Source organism: Bubalus kerabau, chromosome 6 (genome assembly GCF_029407905.1).
Source record: "Bubalus kerabau isolate K-KA32 ecotype Philippines breed swamp buffalo chromosome 6, PCC_UOA_SB_1v2, whole genome shotgun sequence".
Taxonomy (NCBI): domain Eukaryota; kingdom Metazoa; phylum Chordata; class Mammalia; order Artiodactyla; family Bovidae; genus Bubalus; species Bubalus kerabau.
Window position 1 is genome coordinate 8,664,494 of NC_073629.1, and position 23,303 is coordinate 8,687,796.

General features: G+C 65.5%; 11 non-coding genes across 11 annotated transcripts; 4 read left to right on the top strand and 7 right to left on the bottom strand.

Annotated features, from left to right (window-relative positions):
* Window positions 1-4,272: 4,272 nt before the first annotated feature.
* TRNAG-UCC (transfer RNA glycine (anticodon UCC)) lies at window positions 4,273-4,344 on the bottom strand. The gene has a single exon. It is a non-coding gene; the product is annotated as a tRNA-Gly (tRNA).
* Window positions 4,345-5,098: 754 nt separating this feature from the next.
* TRNAD-GUC (transfer RNA aspartic acid (anticodon GUC)) lies at window positions 5,099-5,170 on the bottom strand. The gene has a single exon. It is a non-coding gene; the product is annotated as a tRNA-Asp (tRNA).
* A 536-nt stretch (window positions 5,171-5,706) lies between these two features.
* TRNAL-CAG (transfer RNA leucine (anticodon CAG)) lies at window positions 5,707-5,789 on the top strand. The gene has a single exon. It is a non-coding gene; the product is annotated as a tRNA-Leu (tRNA).
* Window positions 5,790-7,094: 1,305 nt separating this feature from the next.
* TRNAG-GCC (transfer RNA glycine (anticodon GCC)) lies at window positions 7,095-7,165 on the top strand. The gene has a single exon. It is a non-coding gene; the product is annotated as a tRNA-Gly (tRNA).
* Window positions 7,166-13,333: 6,168 nt separating this feature from the next.
* Window positions 13,334-13,405, bottom strand: TRNAE-CUC (transfer RNA glutamic acid (anticodon CUC)). The gene has a single exon. It is a non-coding gene; the product is annotated as a tRNA-Glu (tRNA).
* Window positions 13,406-13,707: 302 nt separating this feature from the next.
* On the bottom strand, window positions 13,708-13,779 carry TRNAG-UCC (transfer RNA glycine (anticodon UCC)). Its single transcript has one exon. It is a non-coding gene; the product is annotated as a tRNA-Gly (tRNA).
* A 760-nt stretch (window positions 13,780-14,539) lies between these two features.
* On the bottom strand, window positions 14,540-14,611 carry TRNAD-GUC (transfer RNA aspartic acid (anticodon GUC)). Its single transcript has one exon. It is a non-coding gene; the product is annotated as a tRNA-Asp (tRNA).
* A 536-nt stretch (window positions 14,612-15,147) lies between these two features.
* TRNAL-CAG (transfer RNA leucine (anticodon CAG)) lies at window positions 15,148-15,230 on the top strand. Its single transcript has one exon. It is a non-coding gene; the product is annotated as a tRNA-Leu (tRNA).
* A 1,305-nt stretch (window positions 15,231-16,535) lies between these two features.
* Window positions 16,536-16,606, top strand: TRNAG-GCC (transfer RNA glycine (anticodon GCC)). Its single transcript has one exon. It is a non-coding gene; the product is annotated as a tRNA-Gly (tRNA).
* Window positions 16,607-22,774: 6,168 nt separating this feature from the next.
* On the bottom strand, window positions 22,775-22,846 carry TRNAE-CUC (transfer RNA glutamic acid (anticodon CUC)). Its single transcript has one exon. It is a non-coding gene; the product is annotated as a tRNA-Glu (tRNA).
* A 302-nt stretch (window positions 22,847-23,148) lies between these two features.
* Window positions 23,149-23,220, bottom strand: TRNAG-UCC (transfer RNA glycine (anticodon UCC)). Its single transcript has one exon. It is a non-coding gene; the product is annotated as a tRNA-Gly (tRNA).
* Between the last annotated feature and the right edge of the window lie 83 nt (window positions 23,221-23,303).

The following is a 23,303-nucleotide window of genomic DNA, read 5'->3' on the forward strand; positions in this document are numbered from 1 at the left end:
CTCGAATGTCGGAGTTGCGGTTGTTGCGGAAGTACAGTGGATTTCCAATATTGTGCTCGTTTCCGATGGACCGCAAAGTGATTCTGTTTCCCATGTACAGATTTTGGATTTCGTGTATGTTTTCAGATTCTTTTCCACTTGAGGGTATTCCAGGGTCCTGACGCTTATTCCCTGTGTTGAACTGGATCACCTGGGCGCTTCTCCCTCTATCCAGGGTCCTGCGTATCTGTTGGTCCCAGCTGCGCACTCATCGCTCCAGCGCTGCCTTTCCGCTGGCGTTACCCTAAGGTGGTGTTCTGCGTGAGTGGGTTTCTCCCCGGCAAATAGCGTCGTTTTGCATTCTTTCACACGTTCCACATGTCTTTGTCCCACGCGGTCTGACATTCTTCACCAAGTGTAAGAGTCTCTAGGTCCGTCATTGCTTGTGACAAATGGCAACACTTGGTTTATTTCCTTATGCCTGAGTGATGGTTCCATGCTACACCTGTGCCACCTCTTCTCGGGCCCGCCACGTGTGCATGGGCGCTGGGCCTTGCTCCGTGTCTTGGCGACGGCAAACAGTGCTGCCGTGTCCGTGGCGGTGTGCGGACCTCAGACCTCCCCGACGTTTGCCCTCTGCGGGTGTGTACCCTGGAGGGATGACTGTGCTCGGTCACATGGGAGCTCTCCTTGGTCCTCGTGAAATCTCAGCCACCCGAGCTCCCAACCACCACCCCCCATCCTACCCTGACCCCCAGCCATGTCACACCCGAGACTGGACATTTGCTCCTGATGAGTGGTGACTTTGGTCTCTGGGGCGGTACGGCGGGCCCACCCACCCATCTCGGACCAGTTCTGGCCCCCATCTGGCACTCCGTTTCTGTCGTTCGCTTGCCTGTGTCCTCAGCCCACCGCTGAGCCTGAGCAGCCTGCGGCACCGCGCACCAGTGTGGCTCGCCCGTTCACCGCCACCCCGCCCAAATGGAGTGCTCTCGCACCATCTTCTCACGCCACAGCACCCTCACTGTCACGGCCTGCCCTCTGCCTTTCCCTCCAGACTCCAGGCTCGGCCCCATGCCCCCACCCCCGCCGCCATCCCCCTGGAGCTCGGGCCACCCCTCACACGTCCTGCCCTGGCCTGGCCTGCCCTGCCCTGACGTTCACCAGCTCGGGCCTCCTCCGGCTCCACAGACCCACCCCGACCCCGCACCCACCCCTACCTCCCGCAGATCCGTCCCGGCCTCTCACCTGCGCCTGGCACGGCTTCGCCACCGCGCCCATGCTTCTGCAGAGGGCCTGCTCAAGTGGCCTGCCGATCTTTGGGCCAGGTTCCCGCGAGCCCCACACGCCCCTTCCCGCCGGCCCTCCAGGCAGACCCCACCCAAGCACCCCCGGGCCTGCCTGCCAGCCCCTCGGCTCGCTGCCACCCCCTCTGCCTGTGATCGCGCTGCCCAGGTCCCTGATCCACGTGGGCGCCCACCAGCCAGGGCCCCAAGCACCTTCGTCCCATACTCTCCCCCACGCACGCTGACGCCCACGACACGGCAGGGGCCTCAAGAGACCTCCTTTAACAACCACAAGCACACGTCGGGACACGGGGCTCTTTTCCAAAGGGGACTCGGCTTCGTGCCTTTCGCACCCAAATGTGCCGCCCTCTACGCACTTTGGTGACCTTCGTCGGCCGTCCACTTCACCTCCGAAAGGACACAGTCCTTGAACAGGCGTGAAATGAAACCCTTTGGGGATAGATGAGCCCGAGATTGGCCCAGGGGAGACTGTGGTGGGCGATTACCCTCGGGGAGAGTTCCTAGGGGAAGACGATGACAGGTAGGGGAGAGGGATAGAGTGGATCCTGGATAGACAGGTTAGAGAGAATGGGAAACTCTTAGATGTCATAACTAGGGGAGGGGTGCGTGGAACAGGGCGCTCTGTGTGTGTGTGTGTGTGTGTGTGTGTGTGTGCGTGCGCGCGCGCCCGAGTGCCCACCTTTGGTTACGAGTGGGGGAGGGAGGCCTGGGTAAACCTTGCCTCAGTCCGGTAGGCTTGAGAGCTGTGGTCAGGCAAGGGAAACACCCTGATGGTCGGGTTGTCCTCCCCGGCAGGCATCGCTGCCTCGAGCGCATCTGCCGCCTCCCGGCTGGTGGGCTAGCTTTTCCCAGCCGGGCCGGGCCGGCCCGCCCCGCCCCGCCCGGATCTGCGAGCTCTCTCCCTTCCACTGCGCGGTGGTGGGATTCGCGGCACAGGTCCACATCCATCTTCACCCCTTTGCCTCGGGGAGAGCGAAGAAGAACTAAAGAGCCTCTTGAGGAAAGTGAAAGAGGAGAGTGAAAACGTTGGCTTCAAACTCAACATTCAGAAAACTAAGATCATGGCATCCCGTCCCATCACTTCATGGCAAATAGACGGGGAAACAACAGAAAGCGGGCGAGACTTCATTTGGGGGGCTCCCCCAAAGCACTGCAGACGCCGGCCGCGGCCGTGAAATGAAAAGACGTTCGCCTCCTTGGGAGAAAAGCTATGACCAATCTTGACAGCATGTCCAAAAGCAGAGACGAGGGGTGTGACGAGGGTCCGTCTCGTGAAAGCTACGGCTTCTCCGGCGGTCACGAACAGATGTGAGAGGTGGAGTATAAAGAAGGCCGAGTGCCGAAGAATTGATGCTTTTGGACTGCGGTGTTGGAGAAGACTCTTGAGAGTCCCTTGGACTGCGAGGAGACCCAACCCGTCCATCCTAGAGGAAATCAGTCCTGGATATTCATTGGAAGGACTGAGGCTGAAGCTGCAACTCCGATCCTCTGGCCACCTGACCCGCAGGACTGACTCACGGGAGAAGACCCTGATGGAAGGCAGGAGGAGACGGGGACGACCCGACAGAAGATGAGAGGCTTGGATGGCATCCCCGACTGGACGGACGTGGGTTTGAGCAAGCCGCGCGAGTCGGTGATGGACAGGGAAGCCTGGGGCTGCTGCAGTGCCCTGAGCGACCGAACTGATCCCGATGCCTCCCGGCGCCGTGGTCCGCCTCCCAGAGCCCAGTCCAGACCAGAACCCTCTTGGAGACACCAGTGGCATACGGGAGTCACAGCCAGCCCGGGACCTGGCACGCAGTGGCCAAGCCGCCCAGAGAGGTGGCTGGCATGAGGGACATGGGAAGGCAGGCGTGTCCGTGGCCACTGGCCCCCACTACCAGAGGCAGATCCCCCTCGCTCACCTTGGGCTGCGGCCACCGCCCCTGCCGCTGCTGGCCCCCGTTGGTGGTTGGTGACCACCGCAGCCCGCGCCCCTACCCCCGCGCCTACCCCCACCCGCCCTATCCAACCCCACCTCCTCACCCCCACCCACAGCAGGAGAACCAGCACAAGCCCAGGAGCATCACGGCCGCCACCAGGGCCAGCAGCCGCAGCCCCTCAGGAGGGAGGGAGGCGGGCATGGGAGGCCTCAGGCCGGTCGTGGTGAAAGCGGCGCGGCGCGAGGTCGCCACTGCGGCCAAAAAAGCTTTGCCCCGGGGGACGGCGGAGGTGGCCTGAATCGCGCTTGGGCTGGAGGTGCAGGGTCCCGGGGGGGCCTCTGGCGCAGTGCTGAGCTGCTAAGTCGCTTCAGTCCTGTCCGACTCTGTGCGACCCCATAGACTAGACGGCAGCCCACCAGGCTCCCCCGTCCCTGGGATTCTCCAGGCAAGGACACTGGAGTGGCTTGCCATTTCCTTCTGCAATGCGTGAAAGTGAAAAGTGAAAGTGAAGTCGCTCGGTCCTATCGGACTTTTAGCGCCCCCATGGTCTGCAGCCTCCCAGGCTCCTCCGTCCATGGGATTTTCCAGGCAAGAGGACTGGGTGGGTTGCCATTGCGTAGGCTAAAAGGCTGGGCGGGTCGCCGGCGAGGACCTCGGCAGGTGGCAGGCCTCCGGAGAGGAAGAAGAAAGGCTTCCCTGACCGGGAATCGAACCCGGGCCGCGGCGGTGAGAGCCGAATCCTAACCACTAGACCACCAGGGAGCGTCGGGGCACGGCCCTCGCCTGCTCCGGCTGAACCCAGCGCCTCCATGCCACCGCCCGCGCCCCCTTGCTGCCCACACCCCGCCTTTGCAAGTCCAGCCGCCCGCCGGCCCTGTCAGTCCGGCCTGCCCTGGCGTGCCGTCTTGCTTTCCGCACCCTCAAAACACTGCGCCGCGCCGCCGGCTTCTCGCACACACGCCAAAAGCCGCGGGGCCAGCGGGCTGGCTCCCCGCACCCAGCTCTCTCTCCCTCCGAACGCCCCTGCCGGGAGGACGGTGCAGCTCAGCAAAAGGTCAGCCCGCTGCGTTGGCCGGGAATCGAACCCGGGTCAACTGCTTGGAAGGCAGCTATGCTCACCACTATACCACCAACGCTACACAGCCCGGGCGGCCTCCGGACGCCGGCCCCGGGCTCGCCCAGCATAACTCTCCCGCCGCCGCCGCCGCCGCCGCCTCCGCATCCCTGCCCCGACAGCCCCGTCAGCCGGAGGCTCTGCGCCGCCGCCGGCGCCACCCAGCAGCCGCGCGCCGCCCCATGCGCGCCAGCGCGACGCCGTTGCGTGGTCCACCGGCCCGACGGCCTTGCGGCCCTCCGGCCCTTCGCTCCCGCCGCGGCCCGCGAACGCCTCCGCCCTCAGCCCCGGCGGGCAACGCGGGGCACGCAGCTTCCCGCACCCAGCTGCCAAAAAAGCCCTTCTCCCCGGGCGCTGGGCGCCGCCACTTCCCACGACGACTTGGGGACACGGGACCCAGCTGCCTGCACGCGTCGCGGCGCTGTGCCGAGCCGCACGGCGGGGGCGTCAAGAGCCTAGGAGCCCACTGAGGCAGCCAGTGGGGGTGGGTGCGTGGGCGGCCGGGCAGCCGGGCGCGCCGCAAGCTCCGGCTCTGGTCGGGCAAGGCCGTGGGGTGGCCAAGGAGGCCCTCGCTCGGCCGTGGCGACCGTGCGCCCGGCGACCACAAAGGGCTCAGTCAGGCTGGAGGGCTGCACGGGGAGAGGGGGGTCGACGGTGGCTAGGCAGGGCACCGCGCCCTGGCGCCTCGCCCAAAGGCGGCGGGACGAGACCAAGGGCCCTTGGGGGCCTGGCGGCAGGACAGAGAGCGACCGCGGCCACCAAAAAGGGGGTGTGGCCTCCCCGTCGGGGAATCGAACCCCGGTCTCCCGCGTGACAGGCGGGGATACTCACCACTATACTAACGAGGACGGCGGCGACCGTCCTACCGCCCGGCCGCTCACCGGCTCTCGGGCTGCCTGCCGACGCGTCCCCCTGCCCAGCACGGGCCCCCGGCCACCGCGGGTCCCGACCCAACCGCGCACCCAACCAACCGCCTCGGTCACAGCGGCAGCCCGCCACCCCGACAGGGCCCCGGACCCCCGGGGCACTGGACACGCCCCAGTGCGCGCCGCCTCTTGCCTCCAACGCGGGCATTCCGCCGGCAGAAGGGGGCCCGAGAAGGAAAGCCAGGCTGCGAGGACACGGTGGGCGCGCGCCGGCCGGCGTCCGGCCAGGAGAGGCGCGGCTGGGGAGGGGCCGGCCCGCCCAGGGCCCGGCTGGGTCCGGGGCGCGACCTGCGGCCGCCGCGCGCCGACTCCGTCGACACCCACCCCGGACGGCCGCCTGCCTGCCTGCCTGCCTGGCTGCCTGCCGCGGCGCAGCGCGCGGCCCGCCAAGGGCACCGGGGCTCGCACCGCGTCGGGTCCCAGCCAGGCGAGCGGCCACGCGCCCAGCCAGGCCCGCCGTCAGGATGGCCGAGCGGTCTAAGGCGCTGCGTTCAGGTCGCAGTCTCCCCTGGAGGCGTGGGTTCGAATCCCACTCCTGACAAGCCAGCCTTTTGGCCCGCCGGACAAACGCACCCGTCCTCCCCGCGCCACTGCCTTTCTCCACACACGCGCTGCCTCCCGCCACCTGCACCCCCGCCCCAGGAACCTTCAGTCCTCCTCAGCGCATCCTTCCTCTCCAGCTGGCTGCAGCTGCAGCTGCAGCTGCTGGTTTTCCTGCCTCCCCGCTTTCCCCTCGCCCACCCTCGCCCACCCTCGCCCACCCTCGCCCACCCTCCCACTTTCACTTCCACGGCCCCGCCCCGCCCCCGGCCGCGCCGAAGCACGCAGCCCCGCCGCGGGTGGCAAGCCCTCCTCGCGTCGCCGGCGCTCCGACTTCTGCCGGGAACGGCCAACTGGCTCTCGCAGCCTTGCTTCCACGTCCGCCCCCGGCCGCTCTCCCTCCGGCCGGCACCCTGTCCTCCGCAGCCGGCCCGCCGGCCCGCCTGCGCTCCCCAGCCACACCGAGGCGGCCGAGCCCCCGCCTTGCCCGCCAGGGGGGTGCTGCGTGCCCTCGACGCTTCTGCGCCTTGCGGCCTTGGCCGGGCCACACCTGCCTGCCGCCCGCCAGGGACACGTGCCTCCCAGCCTTCCTGCCGGCCAGCGAACACCGGTCTTCCTGGCACGAGTCCGTCCCGGGAAGGGTGCTCCTCTGGGGAGGGAGCGGAAGCCCTGCGTGCCCGTGCAGCCCACCCACAGGCGCCCCCGCGCCCGTTCCCGGGGGAAGCCGCTGCCCGGGCCGCAGCCAAGCCCGCCTGCGCGCGCTCCCTGCCTCAGCCGGCAGTCCCCGAGCCAGGAGCCGCAATGCCAAAGGGCCCCTCCTCACCAGCACCACCACCCCGTCAGAGCCGGACCTCGGGAGCGCGGGCCGCCAGAGCGCTCGAGCCGGGCTCACACGCCTTGGGGTCGGGACCCGGCGGTCGCTGAGAGGAACGTCGGCGCGCGGCCGCAGCGACCACGCGGCGCCTGCGCCTGCACCTGACAGGGATGCCGGCGCCGGGCAGACGGCGTCGGCTCCCGGCCCCCTCGGGCGACACCGACAGGGTCGCGGCGGCCGTGGTCGGCGCAGAAGGCGCGGGACGGGCCGAGTGGGTCCCTCCGAGAGCGCCGCGCCCTGGGGTCCTGCACGTGCCCGGATCCTGGCTTTCAGGTCGCGCCCCCCACCCCCAACCTCTATCTCCCGTCGTCTCCTGTTCCGATAGAGCAGATAGATGCCGACGGGCGACGGGCGACGGGCGAGCAGTGAGCAGTGCCGGGCGGGTGGCGGTCAGCGCCTCTGGGGCGGCGTCGGGCGGCTTTGGTCATCGGTGCATGGGTGGTTCAGTGGTAGAATTCTCGCCTGCCACGCGGGAGGCCCGGGTTCGATTCCCGGCCCATGCAGCCACAGCGTCCCCTTTTGGTCCCGCACTGCAGCCCCAGAGCCCAGCTAGGTCTGCCGGCTGAAAGGCGCTCCGGGCAGCGCTCCTGCAACCGCTGGCTGCTACCTGCCGCCCGCTGCCTCTCCCACGCAGACGCCCACCACCCCGCCCCACCCCACCCCACCCAGAAAAGGCCCTGCTGCCAAGCCTCCGTGGCCCCAAGCCCTGCGGGCTCAGCCGCCCGTGCGTCCAGGCACCTTTCTTGGGTTTGCTCGCTTCCTCACCCGGACCCAGCCGGGGGCTCAGGGATTGCCCTGGAAGGAATACCCCACGGCTGGCAGCCGCCCGCACCACCTCGTCACCTTTCACAACGTCCGTCTCCAAGCTCCCTGCCTCACTCTCCCCACACTCCGGAGAATCAATCACACTACGTTTGCACGGCCAGGAGCAAGGAAGTTGCCACATCTGGCAAGCATACATCCCTTTCGCCTGGAGGGTCCCTGGACCAGAGTCTTGCAGGAGGAGTTCCAAAGCAGTCCACCAGCTCCCCGTCCCTCGGCAGAAATAGGTCTCCAACAGGGACGGCCTCACCGTCTCCAACATCACCCCATCCCCCTGAAACCCTGTTGCGCGCCACACCTCAGCATCAGCCCTGCCGCAAGAGCACCACCACCTCAGCCTGCACCCTCACCGTCCCCCGACTTCCCCAAACGCACCCCATCATCCCACCCCCACCCTGCTCGGCGCCTCCCCCATCTGCACACCCCCCCCTCCTCCCCACGCCCAGTTCCTCCCTGAGCCATTCCAAATCCCAGTCTTGTCCAGGAACCTGCCTTTGCATTTGTCGCACTGGCCTGCCTCCCCCCACCCCCCACCCCAGGCCAGGGCCTGCTCCTCTTTCTGCGGCTTCCAACACCAGTAGAACTGATTTACAGTCCTGGGTTAGTCTCAGGTGCTCGGCAAAGGGATTCAGTCCCCTGTTCTTTTCCAGGTGATTTTCCAGTGTAGGTTAAGGTGAGACACGAATACAGTTCTCATGCTACAGAGGAAAGCTCTGTTGCTCATCGACTGTAAGCATAGTATTTCCTATCTCTTGATCCGACTCCAACTTCGTCCCTTCCCTGCCTTTCCCCTTGGGTAGCCCTATGCACCTTTTCTACGTCTCAAGGTCGGTTTCCCGTTGCACAGACATTCCTTTGTATTCGTTGTTCGAGTCCACAGAGCTTTGTCCCTCTCCACCCGACCCACTTCACTCAGTGGTCCCTTCTGTGGGTCCGTCCGGCCTTGTGGCCCATGGCGATGGCTGCTCCTTCTTGATGGCTGCGTCACATTCCACGGTATGTATTTGCCTCACCTTCTTGTGCCGGCCACGGGCCGACCGGCACATGAGCGTTTCCCATGTCTCGGCTACGGCACCGAGGGCTGCGATGACCCTGGGGGATGCCCGCCTCTCTTCCCCTTGGGCGTGTTGTCTTTTCCCGATGAGTAGCCGGGATTGGGTCTGCTGGATCACAATGTAAGCTCTTCTTTTTCCTACTCTTGGACCGATCCTCGACTGACGGACTTCCCCGGAGTGGCAGTCGTTGTTCTGGAAGTGTAGAACAGCACGATCTACAGCCTGGTGCCCGTGTCCGCTGTACAGCGTTGTGATTCACTCCTGTGCATGTAGGATTAGGGTTTCAGATCGGTTTCCGTTACAGGTGATGACAGGATGTGGGATCTCATTCCCTGTAGCATCCCGTGTATCCTCGTTGCTCCTCTCCTTTCTACGCAGTACTGGTACGGTACATCCGTTGAGGCCGGCTCCTCATCCATCCCTCCGTGCGTGACTCTGCCCTTGGGAAGCCCGAGGCTGCTTTCCCGAGCCTGAGAGTCTGTCGCTGGTGGGCACAGGGGTGAATATGTACAACACTTTAGATTCCCCCATCTGTGACCCTGTCTGTGTGACTTCCCTCACCAAGGGTAATATTCTGCAGCTCCAGCCGCTGTTGCTGCCAGTGACACTAACTTGACTCGTGTGGACGGCTCAGTGGCATCCCATTCTCTCCCTTTCTCTGGTATGGCACCTTCGTGGGTGAGCCGTTGGGGATGGGCACTAGGGTTTCCTCCACGTCTCGGCTACGGCAAACAGTGCTGCCATGACCGTGGGGTTGGCATGTGTCTTTCCGAATGAAGAGTTGCGGCTCTCACGGGTATGTACCCAGGGTGGGCTTGGGACAGCTCGCCTGTTTCCCGCTGACTTAGTTGCCTGTAGATTTCGTTTTCTTGTCAAAGCTTACTCGAATGTCGGAGTTGCGGTTGTTGCGGAAGTACAGTGGATTTCCAATATTGTGCTCGTTTCCGATGGACCGCAAAGTGATTCTGTTTCCCATGTACAGATTTTGGATTTCGTGTATGTTTTCAGATTCTTTTCCACTTGAGGGTATTCCAGGGTCCTGACGCTTATTCCCTGTGTTGAACTGGATCACCTGGGCGCTTCTCCCTCTATCCAGGGTCCTGCGTATCTGTTGGTCCCAGCTGCACACTCGTCGCTCCAGCGCTGCCTTTCCGCTGGCGTTACCCTAAGGTGGTGTTCTGCGTGAGTGGGTTTCTCCCCGGCAAATAGCGTCGTTTTGCATTCTTTCACACGTTCCACATGTCTTTGTCCCACGCGGTCTGACATTCTTCACCAAGTGTAAGAGTCTCTAGGTCCGTCATTGCTTGTGACAAATGGCAACACTTGGTTTATTTCCTTATGCCTGAGTGATGGTTCCATGCTACACCTGTGCCACCTCTTCTCGGGCCCGCCACGTGTGCATGGGCGCTGGGCCTTGCTCCGTGTCTTGGCGACGGCAAACAGTGCTGCCGTGTCCGTGGCGGTGTGCGGACCTCAGACCTCCCCGACGTTTGCCCTCTGCGGGTGTGTACCCTGGAGGGATGACTGTGCTCGGTCACATGGGAGCTCTCCTTGGTCCTCGTGAAATCTCAGCCACCCGAGCTCCCAACCACCACCCCCCATCCTACCCTGACCCCCCAGCCATGTCACACCCGAGACTGGACATTTGCTCCTGATGAGTGGTGACTTTGGTCTCTGGGGCGGTACGGCGGGCCCACCCACCCATCTCGGACCAGTTCTGGCCCCCATCTGGCACTCCGTTTCTGTCGTTCGCTTGCCTGTGTCCTCAGCCCACCGCTGAGCCTGAGCAGCCTGCGGCACCGCGCACCAGTGTGGCTCGCCCGTTCACCCGCCACCCCGCCCAAATGGAGTGCTCTCGCACCATCTTCCTCACGCCACAGCACCCTCACTGTCACGGCCTGCCCTCTGCCTTTCCCTCCAGACTCCAGGCTCGGCCCCATGCCCCCACCCCCGCCGCCATCCCCCTGGAGCTCGGGCCACCCCTCACACGTCCTGCCCTGGCCTGGCCTGCCCTGCCCTGACGTTCACCAGCTCGGGCCTCCCTCCGGCTCCACAGACCCACCCCGACCCCGCACCCACCCCTACCTCCCGCAGATCCGTCCCGGCCTCTCACCTGCGCCTGGCACGGCTTCGCCACCGCGCCCATGCTTCTGCAGAGGGCCTGCTCAAGTGGCCTGCCGATCTTTGGGCCAGGTTCCCGCGAGCCCCACACGCCCCTTCCCGCCGGCCCTCCAGGCAGACCCCACCCAAGCACCCCCGGGCCTGCCTGCCAGCCCCTCGGCTCGCTGCCACCCCCTCTGCCTGTGATCGCGCTGCCCAGGTCCCTGATCCACGTGGGGCGCCCACCAGCCAGGGCCCCAAGCACCTTCGTCCCATACTCTCCCCCACGCACGCTGACGCCCACGACACGGCAGGGGCCTCAAGGAGACCTCCTTTAACAACCACAAGCACACGTCGGGACACGGGGGCTCTTTTCCCAAAGGGGACTCGGCTTCGTGCCTTTCGCACCCAAATGTGCCGCCCTCTACGCACTTTGGTGACCTTCGTCGGCCGTCCACTTCACCTCCGAAGGACACAGTCCTTGAACAGGCGTGAAATGAAACCCTTTGGGGATAGATGAGCCCGAGATTGGCCCAGGGGGAGACTGTGGTGGGCGATTACCCTCGGGGAGAGTTCCTAGGGGAAGACGATGACAGGTAGGGGAGAGGGATAGAGTGGATCCTGGATAGACAGGTTAGAGAGAATGGGAAACTCTTAGATGTCATAACTAGGGGAGGGGTGCGTGGAACAGGGCGCTCTGTGTGTGTGTGTGTGTGTGTGTGTGTGTGTGCGTGCGCGCGCGCCCGAGTGCCCACCTTTGGTTACGAGTGGGGGAGGGAGGCCTGGGTAAACCTTGCCTCAGTCCGGTAGGCTTGAGAGCTGTGGTCAGGCAAGGGAAACACCCTGATGGTCGGGTTGTCCTCCCCGGCAGGCATCGCTGCCTCGAGCGCATCTGCCGCCTCCCGGCTGGTGGGCTAGCTTTTCCCAGCCGGGCCGGGCCGGCCCGCCCCGCCCCGCCCGGATCTGCGAGCTCTCTCCCTTCCACTGCGCGGTGGTGGGATTCGCGGCACAGGTCCACATCCATCTTCACCCCTTGGCCTCGGGGAGAGCGAAGAAGAACTAAAGAGCCTCTTGAGGAAAGTGAAAGAGGAGAGTGAAAACGTTGGCTTCAAACTCAACATTCAGAAAACTAAGATCATGGCATCCCGTCCCATCACTTCATGGCAAATAGACGGGGAAACAACAGAAAGCGGGCGAGACTTCATTTGGGGGGGCTCCCCCAAAGCACTGCAGACGCCGGCCGCGGCCGTGAAATGAAAAGACGTTCGCCTCCTTGGGAGAAAAGCTATGACCAATCTTGACAGCATGTCCAAAAGCAGAGACGAGGGGTGTGACGAGGGTCCGTCTCGTGAAAGCTACGGCTTCTCCGGCGGTCACGAACAGATGTGAGAGGTGGAGTATAAAGAAGGCCGAGTGCCGAAGAATTGATGCTTTTGGACTGCGGTGTTGGAGAAGACTCTTGAGAGTCCCTTGGACTGCGAGGAGACCCAACCCGTCCATCCTAGAGGAAATCAGTCCTGGATATTCATTGGAAGGACTGAGGCTGAAGCTGCAACTCCGATCCTCTGGCCACCTGACCCGCAGGACTGACTCACGGGAGAAGACCCTGATGGAAGGCAGGAGGAGACGGGGACGACCCGACAGAAGATGAGAGGCTTGGATGGCATCCCCGACTGGACGGACGTGGGTTTGAGCAAGCCGCGCGAGTCGGTGATGGACAGGGAAGCCTGGGGCTGCTGCAGTGCCCTGAGCGACCGAACTGATCCCGATGCCTCCCGGGCGCCGTGGTCCGCCTCCCAGAGCCCAGTCCAGACCAGAACCCTCTTGGAGACACCAGCGGCATACGGGAGTCACAGCCAGCCCGGGACCTGGCACGCAGTGGCCAAGCCGCCCAGAGAGGTGGCTGGCATGAGGGACATGGGAAGGCAGGCGTGTCCGTGGCCACTGGCCCCCTCTCCCAGAGGCAGATCCCCCTCGCTCACCTTGGGCTGCGGCCACCGCCCCTGCCGCTGCTGGCCCCCGTTGGTGGTTGGTGACCACCGCAGCCCGCGCCCCTACCCCCGCGCCTACCCCCACCCGCCCTATCCAACCCCACCTCCTCACCCCCACCCACAGCAGGAGAACCAGCACAAGCCCAGGAGCATCACGGCCGCCACCAGGGCCAGCAGCCGCAGCCCCTCAGGAGGGAGGGAGGCGGGAAATGGGAGGCCTCAGGCCGGTCGTGGTGAAAGCGGCGCGGCGCGAGGTCGCCACTGCGGCCAAAAAAGCTTTGCCCCGGGGGACGGCGGAGGTGGCCTGAATCGCGCTTGGGCTGGAGGTGCAGGGTCCCGGGGGGGCCTCTGGCGCAGTGCTGAGCTGCTAAGTCGCTTCAGTCCTGTCCGACTCTGTGCGACCCCATAGACTAGACGGCAGCCCACCAGGCTCCCCCGTCCCTGGGATTCTCCAGGCAAGGACACTGGAGTGGCTTGCCATTTCCTTCTGCAATGCGTGAAAGTGAAAAGTGAAAGTGAAGTCGCTCGGTCCTATCGGACTTTTAGCGCCCCCATGGTCTGCAGCCTCCCAGGCTCCTCCGTCCATGGGATTTTCCAGGCAAGAGGACTGGAGTGGGTTGCCATTGCGTAGGCTAAAAGGCTGGGCGGGTCGCCGGCGAGGACCTCGGCAGGTGGCAGGCCTCCGGAGAGGAAGAAGAAAGGCTTCCCTGACCGGGAATCGAACCCGGGCCGCGGCGGTGAGAGCGCCGAATCCTAACCACTAGACCACCAGGGAGCGTCGGGGCACGGCCCTCGCCTGCTCCGGCTGAACCCAGCGCCTCCATGCCACCCGCCCGCGCCCCCTTGCTGCCCACACCCCGCCTTTGCAAGTCCAGCCGCCCGCCGGCCCTGTCAGTCCGCCTGCCCTGGCGTGCCGTCTTGCTTTCCGCACCCTCAAAACACTGCGCGCGCCGCCGGCTTCTCGCACACACGCCAAAAGCCGCGGGGCCAGCGGGCTGGCTCCCCGCACCCAGCTCTCTCTCCCCTCCGAACGCCCCTGCCGGGAGGACGGTGCAGCTCAGCAAAAGGTCAGCCCGCTGCGTTGGCCGGGAATCGAACCCGGGTCAACTGCTTGGAAGGCAGCTATGCTCACCACTATACCACCAACGCTACACAGCCCGGGCGGCCTCCGGACGCCGGCCCCGGGCTCGCCCCAGCATACTCTCCCCGCCGCCGCCGCCGCCGCCGCCGCCTCCGCATCCCTGCCCCGACGCCCCGTCAGCCGGAGGCTCTGCGCCGCCGCCGGCGCCACCCAGCAGCCGCGCGCCGCCCCATGCGCGCCAGCGCGACGCCGTTGCGTGGTCCACCGGCCCGACGGCCTTGCGGCCCTCCGGCCCTTCGCTCCCCGCCGCGGCCCGCGAACGCCTCCGCCCTCAGCCCCGGCGGGCAACGCGGGGCACGCAGCTTCCCGCACCCAGCTGGCCAAAAAAGCCCTTCTCCACCGGGCGCTGGGCGCCGCCACTTCCCACGACGACTTGGGGACACGGGACCCAGCTGCCTGCACGCGTCGCGGCGCTGTGCCGAGCCGCACGGCGGGGGCGTCAAGAGCCTAGGAGCCCACTGAGGCAGCCAGTGGGGGTGGGTGCGTGGGCGGCCGGGCAGCCGGGCGCGCTGCAAGCTCCGGCTCTGGTCGGGCAAGGCCGTGGGGTGGCCAAGGAGGCCCTCGCTCGGCCGTGGCGACCGTGCGCCCGGCGACCACAAAGGGCTCAGTCAGGCTGGAGGGCTGCACGGGGAGAGGGGGGTCGACGGTGGCTAGGCAGGGCACCGCGCCCTGGCGCCTCGCCCAAAGGCGGCGGGACGAGACCAAGGGCCCTTGGGGGCCTGGCGGCAGGACAGAGAGCGACCGCGGCCACCAAAAAGGGGGTGTGGCCTCCCCGTCGGGGAATCGAACCCCGGTCTCCCGCGTGACAGGCGGGGATACTCACCACTATACTAACGAGGACGGCGGCGACCGTCCTACCGCCCGGCCGCTCACCGGCTCTCGGGCTGCCTGCCGACGCGTCCCCCTGCCCAGCACGGGCCCCCGGCCACCGCGGGTCCCGACCCAACCGCGCACCCAACCAACCGCCTCGGTCACAGCGGCAGCCCGCCACCCCGACAGGGCCCCGGACCCCCGGGGCACTGGACACGCCCCAGTGCGCGCCGCCTCTTGCCTCCAACGCGGGCATTCCGCCGGCAGAAGGGGGCCCGAGAAGGAAAGCCAGGCTGCGAGGACACGGTGGGCGCGCGCCGGCCGGCGTCCGGCCAGGAGAGGCGCGGCTGGGGAGGGGCCGGCCCGCCCAGGGCCCGGCTGGGTCCGGGGCGCGACCTGCGGCCGCCGCGCGCCGACTCCGTCGACACCCACCCCGGACGGCCGCCTGCCTGCCTGCCTGCCTGGCTGCCTGCCGCGGCGCAGCGCGCGGCCCGCCAAGGGCACCGGGGCTCGCACCGCGTCGGGTCCCAGCCAGGCGAGCGGCCACGCGCCCAGCCAGGCCCGCCGTCAGGATGGCCGAGCGGTCTAAGGCGCTGCGTTCAGGTCGCAGTCTCCCCTGGAGGCGTGGGTTCGAATCCCACTCCTGACAAGCCAGCCTTTTGGCCCGCCGGACAAACGCACCCGTCCTCCCCGCGCCACTGCCTTTCTCCACACACGCGCTGCCTCCCGCCACCTGCACCCCCGCCCCAGGAACCTTCAGTCCTCCTCAGCGCATCCTTCCTCTCCAGCTGGCTGCAGCTGCAGCTGCAGCTGCTGGTTTTCCTGCCTCCCCGCTTTCCCCTCGCCCACCCTCGCCCACCCTCGCCCACCCTCGCCCACCCTCCCACTTTCACTTCCACGGCCCCGCCCCGCCCCCGGCCGCGCCGAAGCACGCAGCCCCGCCGCGGGTGGCAAGCCCTCCTCGCGTCGCCGGCGCTCCGACTTCTGCCGGGAACGGCCAACTGGCTCTCGCAGCCTTGCTTCCACGTCCGCCCCCGGCCGCTCTCCCTCCGGCCGGCACCCTGTCCTCCGCAGCCGGCCCGCCGGCCCGCCTGCGCTCCCCAGCCACACCGAGGCGGCCGAGCCCCCGCCTTGCCCGCCAGGGGGGTGCTGCGTGCCCTCGACGCTTCTGCGCCTTGCGGCCTTGGCCGGGCCACACCTGCCTGCCGCCCGCCAGGGACACGTGCCTCCCAGCCTTCCTGCCGGCCAGCGAACACCGGTCTTCCTGGCACGAGTCCGTCCCGGGAAGGGTGCTCCTCTGGGGAGGGAGCGGAAGCCCTGCGTGCCCGTGCAGCCCACCCACAGGCGCCCCCGCGCCCGTTCCCGGGGGAAGCCGCTGCCCGGGCCGCAGCCAAGCCCGCCTGCGCGCGCTCCCTGCCTCAGCCGGCAGTCCCCGAGCCAGGAGCCGCAATGCCAAAGGGCCCCTCCTCACCAGCACCACCACCCCGTCAGAGCCGGACCTCGGGAGCGCGGGCCGCCAGAGCGCTCGAGCCGGGCTCACACGCCTTGGGGTCGGGACCCGGCGGTCGCTGAGAGGAACGTCGGCGCGCGGCCGCAGCGACCACGCGGCGCCTGCGCCTGCACCTGACAGGGATGCCGGCGCCGGGCAGACGGCGTCGGCTCCCGGCCCCCTCGGGCGACACCGACAGGGTCGCGGCGGCCGTGGTCGGCGCAGAAGGCGCGGGACGGGCCGAGTGGGTCCCTCCGAGAGCGCCGCGCCCTGGGGTCCTGCACGTGCCCGGATCCTGGCTTTCAGGTCGCGCCCCCCACCCCCAACCTCTATCTCCCGTCGTCTCCTGTTCCGATAGAGCAGATAGATGCCGACGGGCGACGGGCGACGGGCGAGCAGTGAGCAGTGCCGGGCGGGTGGCGGTCAGCGCCTCTGGGGCGGCGTCGGGCGGCTTTGGTCATCGGTGCATGGGTGGTTCAGTGGTAGAATTCTCGCCTGCCACGCGGGAGGCCCGGGTTCGATTCCCGGCCCATGCAGCCACAGCGTCCCCTTTTGGTCCCGCACTGCAGCCCCAGAGCCCAGCTAGGTCTGCCGGCTGAAAGGCGCTCCGGGCAGCGCTCCTGCAACCGCTGGCTGCTACCTGCCGCCCGCTGCCTCTCCCACGCAGACGCCCACCACCCCGCCCCACCCCACCCCACCCAGAAAAGGCCCTGCTGCCAAGCCTCCGTGGCCCCAAGCCCTGCGGGCTCAGCCGCCCGTGCGTCCAGGCACCTTTCTTGGGTTTGCTCGCTTCCTCACCCGGACCCAGCCGGGGGCTCAGGGATTGCCCTGGAAGGAATACCCCACGGCTGGCAGCCGCCCGCACCACCTCGTCACCTTTCACAACGTCCGTCTCCAAGCTCCCTGCCTCACTCTCCCCACACTCCGGAGAATCAATCACACTACGTTTGCACGGCCAGGAGCAAGGAAGTTGCCACATCTGGCAAGCATACATCCCTTTCGCCTGGAGGGTCCCTGGACCAGAGTCTTGCAGGAGGAGTTCCAAAGCAGTCCACCAGCTCCCCGTCCCTCGGCAGAAATAGGTCTCCAACAGGGACGGCCTCACCGTCTCCAACATCACCCCATCCCCCTGAAACCCTGTTGCGCGCCACACCTCAGCATCAGCCCTGCCGCAAGAGCACCACCACCTCAGCCTGCACCCTCACCGTCCCCCGACTTCCCCAAACGCACCCCATCATCCCACCCCCACCCTGCTCGGCGCCTCCCCCATCTGCACACCCCCCCCTCCTCCCCACGCCCAGTTCCTCCCTGAGCCATTCCAAATCCCAGTCTTGTCCAGGAACCTGCCTTTGCATTTGTCGCACTGGCCTGCCTCCCCCCACCCCCCACCCCAGGCCAGGGCCTGCTCCTCTTTCTGCGGCTTCCAACACCAGTAGAACTGATTTACAGTCCTGGGTTAGTCTCAGGTGCTCGGCAAAGGGATTCAGTCCCCTGTTCTTTTCCAGGTGATTTTCCAGTGTAGGTTAAGGTGAGACACGAATACAGTTCTCATGCTACAGAGGAAAGCTCTGTTGCTCATCGACTGTAAGCATAGTATTTCCTATCTCTTGATCCGACTCCAACTTCGTCCCTTCCCTGCCTTTCCCCTTGGGTAGCCCTATGCACCTTTTCTACGTCTCAAGGTCGGTTTCCCGTTGCACAGACATTCCTTTGTATTCGTTGTTCGAGTCCACAGAGCTTTGTCCCTCTCCACCCGACCCACTTCACTCAGTGGTCCCTTCTGTGGGTCCGTCCGGCCTTGTGGCCCATGGCGATGGCTGCTCCTTCTTGATGGCTGCGTCACATTCCACGGTATGTATTTGCCTCACCTTCTTGTGCCGGCCACGGGCCGACCGGCACATGAGCGTTTCCCATGTCTCGGCTACGGCACCGAGGGCTGCGATGACCCTGGGGGATGCCCGCCTCTCTTCCCCTTGGGCGTGTTGTCTTTTCCCGATGAGTAGCCGGGATTGGGTCTGCTGGATCACAATGTAAGCTCTTCTTTTTCCTACTCTTGGACCGATCCTCGACTGACGGACTTCCCCGGAGTGGCAGTCGTTGTTCTGGAAGTGTAGAACAGCACGATCTACAGCCTGGTGCCCGTGTCCGCTGTACAGCGTTGTGATTCACTCCTGTGCATGTAGGATTAGGGTTTCAGATCGGTTTCCGTTACAGGTGATGACAGGATGTGGGATCTCATTCCCTGTAGCATCCCGTGTATCCTCGTTGCTCCTCTCCTTTCTACGCAGTACTGGTACGGTACATCCGTTGAGGCCGGCTCCTCATCCATCCCTCCGTGCGTGACTCTGCCCTTGGGAAGCCCGAGGCTGCTTTCCCGAGCCTGAGAGTCTGTCGCTGGTGGGCACAGGGGTGAATATGTACAACACTTTAGATTCCCCCATCTGTGACCCTGTCTGTGTGACTTCCCTCACCAAGGGTAATATTCTGCAGCTCCAGCCGCTGTTGCTGCCAGTGACACTAACTTGACTCGTGTGGACGGCTCAGTGGCATCCCATTCTCTCCCTTTCTCTGGTATGGCACCTTCGTGGGTGAGCCGTTGGGGATGGGCACTAGGGTTTCCTCCACGTCTCGGCTACGGCAAACAGTGCTGCCATGACCGTGGGGTTGGCATGTGTCTTTCCGAATGAAGAGTTGCGGCTCTCACGGGTATGTACCCAGGGTGGGCTTGGGACAGCTCGCCTGTTTCCCGCTGACTTAGTTGCCTGTAGATTTCGTTTTCTTGTCAAAGCTTACTCGAATGTCGGAGTTGCGGTTGTTGCGGAAGTACAGTGGATTTCCAATATTGTGCTCGTTTCCGATGGACCGCAAAGTGATTCTGTTTCCCATGTACAGATTTTGGATTTCGTGTATGTTTTCAGATTCTTTTCCACTTGAGGGTATTCCAGGGTCCTGACGCTTATTCCCTGTGTTGAACTGGATCACCTGGGCGCTTCTCCCTCTATCCAGGGTCCTGCGTATCTGTTGGTCCCAGCTGCACACTCGTCGCTCCAGCGCTGCCTTTCCGCTGGCGTTACCCTAAGGTGGTGTTCTGCGTGAGTGGGTTTCTCCCCGGCAAATAGCGTCGTTTTGCATTCTTTCACACGTTCCACATGTCTTTGTCCCACGCGGTCTGACATTCTTCACCAAGTGTAAGAGTCTCTAGGTCCGTCATTGCTTGTGACAAATGGCAACACTTGGTTTATTTCCTTATGCCTGAGTGATGGTTCCATGCTACACCTGTGCCACCTCTTCTCGGGCCCGCCACGTGTGCATGGGCGCTGGGCCTTGCTCCGTGTCTTGGCGACGGCAAACAGTGCTGCCGTGTCCGTGGCGGTGTGCGGACCTCAGACCTCCCCGACGTTTGCCCTCTGCGGGTGGGTACCCTGGAGGGATGACTGTGCTCGGTCACATGGGAGCTCTCCTTGGTCCTCGTGAAATCTCAGCCACCCGAGCTCCCAACCACCACCCCCCATCCTACCCTGACCCCCCAGCCATGTCACACCCGAGACTGGACATTTGCTCCTGATGAGTGGTGACTTTGGTCTCTGGGGCGGTACGGCGGGCCCACCCACCCATCTCGGACCAGTTCTGGCCCCCATCTGGCACTCCGTTTCTGTCGTTCGCTTGCCTGTGTCCTCAGCCCACCGCTGAGCCTGAGCAGCCTGCGGCACCGCGCACCAGTGTGGCTCGCCCGTTCACCCGCCACCCCGCCCAAATGGAGTGCTCTCGCACCATCTTCCTCACGCCACAGCACCCTCACTGTCACGGCCTGCCCTCTGCCTTTCCCTCCAGACTCCAGGCTCGGCCCCATGCCCCCACCCCCGCCGCCATCCCCCTGGAGCTCGGGCCACCCCTCACACGTCCTGCCCTGGCCTGGCCTGCCCTGCCCTGACGTTCACCAGCTCGGGCCTCCCTCCGGCTCCACAGACCCACCCCGACCCCGCGCCCACCCCTACCTCCCGCAGATCCGTCCCGGCCTCTCACCTGCGCCTGGCACGGCTTCGCCACCGCGCCCATGCTTCTGCAGAGGGCCTGCTCAAGTGGCCTGCCGATCTTTGGGCCAGGTTCCCGCGAGCCCCACACGCCCCTTCCCGCCGGCCCTCCAGGCAGACCCCACCCAAGCACCCCCGGGCCTGCCTGCCAGCCCCTCGGCTCGCTGCCACCCCCTCTGCCTGTGATCGCGCTGCCCAGGTCCCTGATCCACGTGGGGCGCCCACCAGCCAGGGCCCCAAGCACCTTCGTCCCATACTCTCCCCCACGCACGCTGACGCCCACGACACGGCAGGGGCCTCAAGGAGACCTCCTTTAACAACCACAAGCACACGTCGGGACACGGGGGCTCTTTTCCCAAAGGGGACTCGGCTTCGTGCCTTTCGCACCCAAATGTGCCGCCCTCTACGCGCTTTGGTGACCTTCGTCGGCCGTCCACTTCACCTCCGAAGGACACAGTCCTTGAACAGGCGTGAAATGAAACCCTTTGGGGATAGATGAGCCCGAGATTGGCCCAGGGGGAGACTGTGGTGGGCGATTACCCTCGGGGAGAGTTCCTAGGGGAAGACGATGACAGGTAGGGGAGAGGGATAGAGTGGATCCTGGATAGACAGGTTAGAGAGAATGGGAAACTCTTAGATGTCATAACTAGGGGAGGGGTGCGTGGAACAGGGCGCTCTGTGTGTGTGTGTGTGTGTGTGTGTGTGTGTGCGTGCGCGCGCGCCCGAGTGCCCACCTTTGGTTACGAGTGGGGGAGGGAGGCCTGGGTAAACCTTGCCTCAGTCCGGTAGGCTTGAGAGCTGTGGTCAGGCAAGGGAAACACCCTGATGGTCGGGTTGTCCTCCCCGGCAGGCATCGCTGCCTCGAGCGCATCTGCCGCCTCCCGGCTGGTGGGCTAGCTTTTCCCAGCCGGGCCGGGCCGGCCCGCCCCGCCCCGCCCGGATCTGCGAGCTCTCTCCCTTCCACTGCGCGGTGGTGGGATTCGCGGCACAGGTCCACATCCATCTTCACCCCTTTGCCTCGGGGAGAGCGAAGAAGAACTAAAGAGCCTCTTGAGGAAAGTGAAAGAGGAGAGTGAAAACGTTGGCTTCAAACTCAACATTCAGAAAACTAAGATCATGGCATCCCGTCCCATCACTTCATGGCAAATAGACGGGGAAACAACAGAAAGCGGGCGAGACTTCATTTGGGGGGGCTCCCCCAAAGCACTGCAGACGCCGGCCGCGGCCGTGAAATGAAAAGACGTTCGCCTCCTTGGGAGAAAAGCTATGACCAATCTTGACAGCATGTCCAAAAGCAGAGACGAGGGGTGTGACGAGGGTCCGTCTCGTGAAAGCTACGGCTTCTCCGGCGGTCACGAACAGATGTGAGAGGTGGAGTATAAAGAAGGCCGAGTGCCGAAGAATTGATGCTTTTGGACTGCGGTGTTGGAGAAGACTCTTGAGAGTCCCTTGGACTGCGAGGAGACCCAACCCGTCCATCCTAGAGGAAATCAGTCCTGGATATTCATTGGAAGGACTGAGGCTGAAGCTGCAACTCCGATCCTCTGGCCACCTGACCCGCAGGACTGACTCACGGGAGAAGACCCTGATGGAAGGCAGGAGGAGACGGGGACGACCCGACAGAAGATGAGAGGCTTGGATGGCATCCCCGACTGGACGGACGTGGGTTTGAGCAAGCCGCGCGAGTCGGTGATGGACAGGGAAGCCTGGGGCTGCTGCAGTGCCCTGAGCGACCGAACTGATCCCGATGCCTCCCGGGCGCCGTGGTCCGCCTCCCAGAGCCCAGTCCAGACCAGAACCCTCTTGGAGACACCAGCGGCATACGGGAGTCACAGCCAGCCCGGGACCTGGCACGCAGTGGCCAAGCCGCCCAGAGAGGTGGCTGGCATGAGGGACATGGGAAGGCAGGCGTGTCCGTGGCCACTGGCCCCCACTCCCAGAGGCAGATCCCCCTCGCTCACCTTGGGCTGCGGCCACCGCCCCTGCCGCTGCTGGCCCCCGTTGGTGGTTGGTGACCACCGCAGCCCGCGCCCCTACCCCCGCGCCTACCCCCACCCGCCCTATCCAACCCCACCTCCTCACCCCCACCCACAGCAGGAGAACCAGCACAAGCCCAGGAGCATCACGGCCGCCACCAGGGCCAGCAGCCGCAGCCCCTCAGGAGGGAGGGAGGCGGGGCATGGGAGGCCTCAGGCCGGTCGTGGTGAAAGCGGCGCGGCGCGAGGTCGCCACTGCGGCCAAAAAAGCTTTGCCCCGGGGGACGGCGGAGGTGGCCTGAATCGCGCTTGGGCTGGAGGTGCAGGGTCCCGGGGGGGCCTCTGGCGCAGTGCTGAGCTGCTAAGTCGCTTCAGTCCTGTCCGACTCTGTGCGACCCCATAGACTAGACGGCAGCCCACCAGGCTCCCCCGTCCCTGGGATTCTCCAGGCAAGGACACTGGAGTGGCTTGCCATTTCCTTCTGCAATGCGTGAAAGTGAAAAGTGAAAGTGAAGTCGCTCGGTCCTATCGGACTTTTAGCGCCCCCATGGTCTGCAGCCTCCCAGGCTCCTCCGTCCATGGGATTTTCCAGGCAAGAGGACTGGAGTGGGTTGCCATTGCGTAGGCTAAAAGGCTGGGCGGGTCGCCGGCGAGGACCTCGGCAGGTGGCAGGCCTCCGGAGAGGAAGAAGAAAGGCTTCCCTGACCGGGAATCGAACCCGGGCCGCGGCGGTGAGAGCGCCGAATCCTAACCACTAGACCACCAGGGAGCGTCGGGGCACGGCCCTCGCCTGCTCCGGCTGAACCCAGCGCCTCCATGCCACCCGCCCGCGCCCCCTTGCTGCCCACACCCCGCCTTTGCAAGTCCAGCCGCCCGCCGGCCCTGTCAGTCCGCCTGCCCTGGCGTGCCGTCTTGCTTTCCGCACCCTCAAAACACTGCGCGCGCCGCCGGCTTCTCGCACACACGCCAAAAGCCGCGGGGCCAGCGGGCTGGCTCCCCGCACCCAGCTCTCTCTCCCCTCCGAACGCCCCTGCCGGGAGGACGGTGCAGCTCAGCAAAAGGTCAGCCCGCTGCGTTGGCCGGGAATCGAACCCGGGTCAACTGCTTGGAAGGCAGCTATGCTCACCACTATACCACCAACGCTACACAGCCCGGGCGGCCTCCGGACGCCGGCCCCGGGCTCGCCCCAGCATACGCTCCCCGCCGCCGCCGCCGCCGCCGCCGCC